The sequence below is a fragment of the Palaemon carinicauda genome, chromosome 4 (assembly GCF_036898095.1).
Source record: "Palaemon carinicauda isolate YSFRI2023 chromosome 4, ASM3689809v2, whole genome shotgun sequence".
Lineage (NCBI taxonomy): Eukaryota > Metazoa > Arthropoda > Malacostraca > Decapoda > Palaemonidae > Palaemon > Palaemon carinicauda.
In genome coordinates this window covers 135,162,500-135,172,499 of record NC_090728.1, presented here as the reverse complement: position 1 = coordinate 135,172,499, position 10,000 = coordinate 135,162,500, and positions in this window count along the sequence as shown.

Genomic DNA, 10,000 nt, shown 5'->3' with positions numbered 1-10,000 from the left:
TGCTAGCAAACGATTATATGGTACCAAAAAAAAAATAAATACTGATATACATATGATTCGGTAACTTGTTGAATAATAGTTGTTACCTTTGTCAAACGAATAGATTATTATAATATGGTAACAAATAAAAAATATTTGTTACCTTGGTAGAGATATAATTTTAGTTCACAAACACGAATTCCTGGTACGTACACATACCAGGGTTTCGTACAAACACACACACACACACACACATATATATATATATATATATATATATATATATATATATATATATATATATATATATATATATATATATATATATATATATATATATATATATATATATATATATATATATATATATATATATATATATATATATATATATATATATATATATATATTGTACCAACCGTGTTTCACACAATTGTACACAATTCCAACCGTGTTTCACACAATTGTACATAATTCCTTTTGTATATATTATGCTTGTGTCTTCGCTCTTCCCTCGCACTAAAACGAACATGAAAATTCATGGTTGGTTTTTCCTCTGTAATATTGTCTGTCTTGGGAACTTGTTATGTCCTGTTGCCTTGAAGTTTTGTATATAAGGAGAGAGTTTCACAATAATATAACTCAGTCGTTTCCAATCTGACTTTGAGTTCACACCCTTACTCGGCGCGTCACATCGGTAACCCCGGAAGTCGACCCGCTCCCACTGCCTTCCACCCCCACCTCCCTCGCCCCCCCCATCGTTGGTACTATGACGGAGACAGACTCTACAGTTTCTACTACAGCAGTTAGCGCCGCGGCCGCCCCATTGAAACTTTCATCGTTCGGCAGCATAGAAGCGTTTGCTTGGTTTCAACGCGCTGAAGTCCACTTTCGTATCAGGGGCGTGACTCGCTGAACCACCAAAGCGGATTATGTTCTCACGGCGATACCCGAGGACACCTTCCCAGAAATATCCGACTGGCTTTCTGAACAAGGAGACACCCCAATAGCGTATGACGCCCTCAAAACATACTTTTTGCAGCAGTACTCGCCATCGCCAGCCGCCCGTATAGCAAAGCTTTTTCAGCTCTCGCAACAACCGTTGGGGACCAAAGGGCTTCGCTTGCCCTCAGGGAAATGACCACTATCGCTCATCTTCAACCTGCCACAGACGGCTCTACTCGTGAGGTGAACCTACTCCGTGCCCTTTGGATACGCCGTTTACCTGAACCTGTACGCGCTGCCATACCTGATGTCGATAGTTTACCCATAAAGGACTTAATGACCAAAGCCGACGCCCTAATGGACGGCCACTTCAAGACCTCCATCAACGCCTCCACCCCTGACGACGAGGATGCCTATTCAATGTCAACCGAAGCTGACATGAATGCCGTAGGACATACACGCCTACCCCGTGACGTGCCGAAGCGGCGACAAAGCCGCCCACCACCCACCAATCGCTCGCGCCATAACGAACGACTTCTACAGCCACTTACTACCTCCCATCCGCCGCAGTTTTGCTACTACCACTTCAGATTTGGGGCAACCAAAAGAAGAAATGTGCTAAAGATTGTCAGTGGCGGTGGCCTCCCATGTTTCTAATCTTTTCTTTTTACAGGATGCATGAACGGGCGCGCGATTTTTGGTAGACACGGGTGCTTGTCGTTCTCTTTTGCCAAGGAAACTCTTCAAGGCACAATGTTGTCTGTCTACATCTGCCGACGTCCTCTTGGTAGCAGCCAACGGATCTGCGATACCCACCTACGATTACGAGAACCTCCCATTATCGTTCGGAAACGGTAAATTAAATATGAAGTTCCTCGTTGCTGACGTCACAATGCCAATCCTCGGTGCGGATTTCCTCTCTCATTTCCATCTTCTGGTCGATGTCGCCCACCGACGATTGGTTAACGCAGACTCGTACTTGTCGACACCTCTTCAATCCGCCCCCTCTAACCTCGCTCTCCACATCAGCGCACCCACGGATGCCTACGCCAACCTCCTCACGTCGTACCCGAAAGTTTTCCGTCCAGAACTTCACCAAACGCCCACGGTTCCTGCTAAGCACGGTATTTATCACCATATCAAGACGTCCTGCACCGGAACAATTGGCAGCCGCCAAACAGATGTTTGCCGAAATGGAGAAAATGGGCCTTTGCCAAAAAGCCTCCAGCCCATGGTCGTCACCCTTACACATCGTTCTGAAGAAAGACAGCTCCCTCCGTCCGTCCTGGGATTACAGGCGCCTGAAAATGCAAACAGAACCGGATCACTACCCCCTCCCAAACATTGCCGATGTAACTTCCTACCTGCACAAAGTGAGGGTTTTCTCTACGCTCGACCTCCTGAAGGGGTTTTATCAGGTGCCTATGAACCCAGAAGGCATCCCCAAAACCGCCATCACCACTCCGTTTGGCACATACTCCTTCAATTACTCCTGTTTTGGCCTTCGTATTGCTGGGGCAACGTTTCAGCGTCTCATGGATGGCATCTTATGGGACCTCTCTTTCTATGTATGTTATGTGGACGACATACTTGTGTTCTCCTCCTCAAAAGAGGAACACATCCGTCACCTGCGCATCGTGTTCGACCGCCTGCAACAAAACGGCCTTGTAGTCCGGTACGACAAGTGTACCTTTGGCGCCAACGAAGTGTCGTTCTTAGGGCACCGTATCACTCCTGAAGGAGTCCATCCCCTCCCTGAGAAGGTAGCAGCCGTTCAGAATTTCCCCGTGCCCTCGACCGCTAAAGCTCTGCAGGAATTCTTGGGCGTGATCAACTATTATCACCGTTTTCTGCCAGCCATTGCCACCTCTACGCCTCCCTCAAGGGCAAGCCAAAGGACCTGAAGTGGGGTCCCCTTCAAGAAGCAGCCGTCTGCAATGCAAAGAAGGCCCTATCAACTGCTGCGGCTCTCACTTTTCCTATCCTTCTCTCCACCGATGCCAGCGACGTCGCTATTGGTGCAGTACTCGAGCAGGTGGTCAAAGGCTCGCCCCACCCATTGGCCTTCTTCAGCAGGAAACTGTCCAAGACAGAATCGGGTTATTCTACCTTCGATCGAGAATTGCTGGTGGTGCACTTGGCTGTCCGTCACTTTCGCCATTTCTTAGAAGGTACGCCCTTCGTCATTCGCACAGACCACATGCCTCTGGTGCACGCCTTCACTCGACAGTCTGACAACTGGTCCGCCCGTCAACGCCGACATCTCTTCACCGTGGCTGAATACAATTACACCCTCCAATACGTCACTGGGAAAATGAATCCCGTTGCCGATGCCCTGTCAAGAAACATGTTGGCTGCCGTTCAACTGGGATTGGATTACAACGCCCTGGCTGATGCCCAATGACAGGATCCAGAGTATCAAGCATGTAGGACATCCTACACATCACTCAGTTGGGAAGATTTTCCCCTCGAAGACTCCAACACCACCCTCCTCTGTGACGTCAGTACTGGTAGACCGCGACCTTGGATTCCTGCTCCCATGCGCCGAAAGGTGTCTGATTTCATCCACGGCCTTTCACATCCCTCGTGCCGTTCTACTGCACAGCTGCTGAAAGCAAAGTTCATTTGGCACGGCATTTCTAAGGATGCTAAGGATTGGGTCCGCGCCTGTACTTCTTGCCAAACTTCCAAAATACTTCGACACACGGATTCAGGAGCGGGCACCTTTCCTCAACCTCAGCGTCGTTTCGCACACATTCACGTCAGCGTTGTAGGCCCCCTACCCACATCACAAGGACATCGTTACCTGTTTACCTTCATCGACCGCTCCACTCGTTGGCCTGAAGTCATTCCCATGGAAACTGCAACGTCCGCCTCATGTACATCTGCCTTACTCTCTGGATGGATTTCAAGATTCGGTATCCCTGAGCATATTACTTCTGACAGGCGAACCACTTTCACCTCTCAATTGTGGACATCATTAGCGAATCTCCTGGGCATCACCCTACATCAGACAACGGCCTTCAACCCCGCTGCTAATGTAATGGGTGAATGTTTTTATCGCACCCTCAAAGCAGCTTTGATGTCCCGCAGCAAGGATTGCAACTGGTTTACTCAGCTTCCCTGGGTCCTCCCTGGACTAAGGACCACTCCTAAAGACGCCCTGGACGTCTCAGCAGCCGAAATGGTGTATGGTGACCCGTTGGTCGTCCCTGCCGAATTTTTTCCTTCTACAATCTCCTCCGGCGATCTGCAGCGCATACGTCACGTCGTGGGAAAATTTACTCCGTGCTGCCAGACTTACAAGCCCCCAGCGAAGCATGATATACCAACGGACTTGCACTCTGCAACGCACGTCTTCCTGCGCAACGGCACTAGCAAGCCACCACTAACGCCCCCTTACACGGGCTCTTTCCTTGTGATCAGACGCAGTCCGAAAGCATTCCTCCTAAACATTCGGAGCAAAGAACACTGGGTCTCCATTGATCGTCTAAAACCTGCTTATCTTCTGCCAGATGACCCACCTAAAGTTCGCCTCTCTAGATCAGGCCGCCCTATTTAACATGTACAGTATGTCATTTTTAGGGGGTGAGCCATGTACCAACCGTGTTTCACACAATTGTACATAATTCCAACCATGTTTCACACAATTGTATATAATTCCAACCGTGTTTCACATAATTGTACATAATTCCTTTTGTATATATTATGCTTGTATCTTCGCTCTTCCCTCGCACTAAAACGAACATGAAAATTCATGTCTGGTTTTTCCTCTGTAATATAGTCTGTCTTGTGAACTTGTTATGTCCTGTTGCCTTGAGGTTTTGTATATAAGGAGAGTGTTCCACAATAATATAACTCAGTCGTTTCCAATCTGCCTTTGAGTTCACACCCTTACTCGGTGCCGTCATTATATATATATATATATATATATATATATATATATATATATATATATATATATATATATATATATATATATATATTATATATATATATATATATATATATATATATATATATATATATATATATATATATATATATATATATATATATATATATATATATATATATATATATATATAATACTAGTGTACTAACTGCTTTTCATGCACAACACTTTTCCAAGACAATTTTACTCCTATGAGCAATTAAAGGGGCCACTTCCAAATGCCTTTAAATTGAATTAAAAAAGGAGTTTTGTCTGTACATGACAAAACGTTCTGTTTGAGCTCAATCCTATTTTTCCTCAACCTACGCCAAACAAAGATGTTAACGGCGATAAATATCACCATAATGCTGATTGCTACTAGTAACACTTAGAAACGAAGGTCTGCATAAGTCGGATTCGTGTGGTCCATCTCGTTTAATTCCATCAACCGCTCAGTCACATTTGCATTGTATGGGAGAGGTAAAGATGGAATTGTAGTCGACCACGTGAAGTTCGCGAAGTAGGCCAGTTTTCTGATGATAGTCTTGATTCCACGGACCATATAATTCGGGGACGTACGGATACAACCATCTGCTGCAACGAAGATTTGGGAATAGGACGTGGATCCGTCCGGGCATGACCGTATATATTTCCTTGTCTGGGGAAATCAATACGTGTCCTGTCAAACTGGATATTACTGGATTTGAGTAATTCGTCATGAAAGTCGGAAATGGTGATATTTTGTAAGATTGCCAGGCATCGGAGGAATCAAAGGGAATTGTAATCATAATCCTGTGTTTTTCAATGCTTACTGTAATTAGGCTGTAATAAAATTCTAAACTATGTGCGTCTAACAAGGGAATATAACCTAATTTCTCCCGTCCGTTCTCCACAATTAACGTTAACTCTCTTATTGGCAACACATGCGGTGACAGTACACCTTTAGTTGCTAATGTGATAGCTTCCATATAGGCTTTTGATTTCTCAATGAAATGTGCAATTCTATTATATATATGATCTATTTTTGAATCATAATACGTTAACATTGCTAACAAAATCCTGTACTTCCATACTCTAACTGATATTACTAGAATGTTCGTTCACCAAACTCCTAATTTGATTGATTGAAGCTAGATGATTCCTTAGTTCTGACAAAAACTAAATTTTCTTATTTTGATTAGTAATCTTAAGACGATTGGAAATCCCTAAGCCTAAACTTGTAATAGAACCAAGGATGTTTAGAGCAGCAAAAATAAACGGGTTACGTTTTTCAAGGTTATAGTGTCTTACTGTCCACATCAAAAGGTCACGAGCCAAAGATTCTGCCCCGTAAGTCTTATTTTGCAAGTCGTCGGATAGCATCTCTGCAACTTTTAGTGTCGATGCAAGCGAACTCTCTGTATTAAAAGGAAAGTGTCTTCTATGCATTTCATTTAATGAAACAGCAAACCTTGAAGTGGCGCTCTTAAGCTAGTGACATCATTCTCTGAGAAAAAAATTGCTTGCATGCGTACTTCAACAACTATGTTACTTGATGTAATAAAAACGTCTTCTTGTCTTTCTACTATGGTGCCATATTTAAAATCTATACTTTTAGTTTTAGAGCTCTTCCCATACGAGTAAAATGTCTCAGCGAACAATATCACTCCTAACAATAAAAACTTCATCTTGGAAACCTGTAACGAGAAAAATATATGTAATAACTCCTGTATTAAGAAGAAAAAACTTTTAACATTTAAGGTTCACAAAAATAAAAAAAAATTAAAAATTTTTCCTCACTTTTTCCCTCCTATTTTAATTGCTTATGTTAGCCAATGGTACGATTCTCTCATCAGTGGGTAAGGATACATTTTGAACTCTAAACCTATTGGCCGTTAATGTTTCCAAAATGTTAAATGAGCCTTCAAACTTAGGTGTTAGTTGATAATTGAGTCCTTTACGTACATTTACCTGTATGTATACATTATCACCCACGGTATATGTTTTAGTTGGCTTTGCTATTTTATCATGATTCCTTTTCATTATGATTTGTGATTCTTCTAAATTCTTTCAAAGGATATCAAAATTACTTTTGCTTGCATTTATACATTCTTTTAAGGGATTTGATAAATTAGTTGTAGGCGTTAATAAATGGAAAGGTGTTCTAACTGAGGTACCATACAATGCCTCGTGCGGTGACATTTTAATTGATATATGATAGGAATGATTCAGAGTACTCAGTACCGCAGGTATTGCAATATTCCAGTTGGGGTCTGATCCCCCTAGTGTTACTCTTAATATATTCAAAACCTTATTATTCGTTCTTTCCATTAGCCCATTCAACTCTGGGTGATAGATCGTAGTATTGATTTTCTTTATGCTAAAGAATTCACATAATGAGGTAGGGAAATGATTATTAAATTCTCCACCCGAGTCTGAGAATATCATGTGTGGAATTCCATGTTTACAAATGTAACACTCGTAAAACCTCCTAGCGCATTCAATCGCAGTTTTAGTTTTAAGCGCCATTAGTTCTGTATATCGAGTCAAAGCATCTACAATTACTAAGAGGTGCTTATTTCCTCTGTCTGACTCGTAAAATCCTGTTAATAAATCTAAATATATCCTTTCAAGGGTTGATTGGGCACGGGATAAGTCCCTAGGCTGACAGGTTTTTTCGTGTGCCCTTTGTTTTCCTGACAAGTGCGACAATTAGCTATGTGTTTTTTTTTATATCTGTAAGCATCGTATGCCAATAAAACAATGATTTGGCTTTCTGTGACATCAATAAGAACACCGGGTGTCCATGCAATGGATTTGCATGCAACCAATTTAGGACAATGGATATAAGTGAGATTGGTACCACTACCTGGTCGTTAGTCACAAGTGGTGTATTGCAGGTATTCCTTGTCTTTGATTATATAATTCTGCTGCGTATTCTTTATATATTCCTTTTCCTTACGATTGCCTTCCAAAGCATTTATAATTTTTTCTAATATCTGATCTTTTCTTTGCTCAGTCTGTAATAATTCATCACTCCAGCCCAGATTTTCTTTTTCAGATATATTTTTTACATTAGGCATGGATGTTGAAATATCTATTAATTAAGCTAAAGGCTCCGTACAAGATGACACCGGGTTGCGTGATAATGCATCAGTAATGATATTTGCTTTCCCTGATAAATACCCGATTCTCGCGCCAAAGTCTTGAATGATCAAATGCCATCGAGTTCGTTTGGGGCTGTGACTGAAGCCATTACAGAAGTCGGTTAGTGGTGTATGATCAGTAAGAACCTTAACAGGATAACCGTATATTATGAACTTAAAATGCACTAGTGAATTAACAATAGCTTCCCTTTTCTTGTCTATTACTGCATACTTACTTTCGGAAGTTGTCAGTTTTCATGAATAAAATGCTAACGGGAAAAAATTGTTTTTCATATTGCTGAAGCAATACCCACCTACTCCTAAGTCTGAGGCGTCTGTTGCAATGAAGAATTCCTTACTGAAGTCAGGAAATTTTAAGATAGGAGAACTACACAGTTCATCTTACAAGGTATTAAATGCCTGTTGATGCTGCTCAGACCATATGAATTCTACGCCCTTCTTCGTAAGATCCGTTAGGGGAGCGGCTATTATTGAATAATTGCTTATAAAACGCCTGTAATATCCACTACACCCCAGAAGTTTCTGTATTCCCTTGACATTAGTAGGTATCGGAAAGTTACGGATAGACGACACCTCATCATGGACTATTTTAAGACCTTGGCTTGACCTGTAAAACCCAAATAGACAAATTCTGTTTTGAAAAATTCACACTTACTAATCTTTACCGTTCAGTTATGTTGTCTTAGTCCTTGTAGTACTAGTTCTAATTTACATATATGTTCTTATAAGGTATTGGAAAAGATCACAAGGTCGTCCATATAGGCATGCAATATATCCCCTAGCAAGTTTCCAAACACTATGTTAATCATTCTTGTAAATGTTATGGGAGCAGAACGTAAACCAAAAGGCATCTGTAAAATTCATAATGTCCCCTGGCTGTGCTGAAGGCTGTGTATGGGATACTATTTTCTTCTAATGATATCTGGTGAAAGCCTTTAAGTAAGTCTAAACTGGTAAAATATTTATTCTGACCTAACAAAGATAAAATACCGTCAGTCCATGGCACTGGGAATCAATCAGGGATCATTTCCTCATTTAGGCGACGGAAATCTACGCAGATACGCCATGTTCGATTTTTTTTCATTACAACTATTAATGGAAAATTATAAGGGCTGTTCGATTTCCTAATGACTCCTTCTTCTATCATTTTACCTACTTCATCCTATATTTCATTCTGGAATTTCATAGGGAGTCTGTGCGAGGGTACATAAATAATTTTCTGCTTGTCCTTCAACTTTATTTGATGCTCGATCACATCTGTTTTTCCTACGGATCCATCCGTAGTGGAAAAAAGTCATGATACTAAGCTAAAAGTTCAAAAAATTTCTGCCGAATTTCTTATTCTTCAATGTCTTTAATGATTTTATTTTTAACAGATTGCAAAAGGGATTCATCCGTAACTGATTAAGCGTGATTGATTCCAGCAATGGTAAGAATATGATGTTTATAAACTTCTACATCCAAGATATGTTGATTTTTGTGAATTACTAAAGTGGTATTTAAATTATTAGACTTCAATATTACATCGTTGAAGTGAGCCTACTGTATAAATAGTTTGTGTGACGGACAATCCTTTAGTTTTCAAAGGGTCGGAAAGGATTAATATTTCACGTTTTCTTTATTTGAACTATTAAATTCGAAGGTACGTTTGGCTCGATAGATTGCGTGCTAGATGATATTACGGGTGAACGTGAATTCTGTTGGGTCGCTTATATTATTCCTTTATTAGTGAGACAAATTTTTGGTTCTTCAACGTACGTCACTGTTCTATTTGTCGTCCCCTTTTTATCCAAAACTGATTTTAAGGTATTAGAAGACTTATAGAATTTTCCTTTGATATTCATGCCGTGCTTGGCAGGGGTTAAGATAATGTTTTGATTGCCCATAGATGGGTATCCTATAATTACAGCTGGATACATATCAATGTTTTATACAACAACAAATGTATCGGCAAACGTACTCTTACCGACCTTGAACTGAACATGAGATACGCCTA